Below are 212 nucleotides of genomic sequence, written 5' to 3' on the forward strand. Positions count from 1 at the left end.
ACTCTCTTGCAATATTTTGACAGAGTAATTACTCTGTAATTCTCAATTGAGATCTTAGCTGGATTTTTTCAGTACGGCAGGTTGAACACAAAGTCATATAAAAATCAAAATGACGTCAAATGATATAAAATAATGTCATTTTGATGTCAAGCGATACCATTATCATGACAATTTCATGACATTGATGTTAAAATGATATCGGTATTGTGAGG

The sequence above is a fragment of the Odontomachus brunneus genome, unplaced genomic scaffold (assembly GCF_010583005.1).
Source record: "Odontomachus brunneus isolate Ranch 3 - 2012 unplaced genomic scaffold, Obru_v1 Obru_scaffold_034, whole genome shotgun sequence".
Lineage (NCBI taxonomy): Eukaryota > Metazoa > Arthropoda > Insecta > Hymenoptera > Formicidae > Odontomachus > Odontomachus brunneus.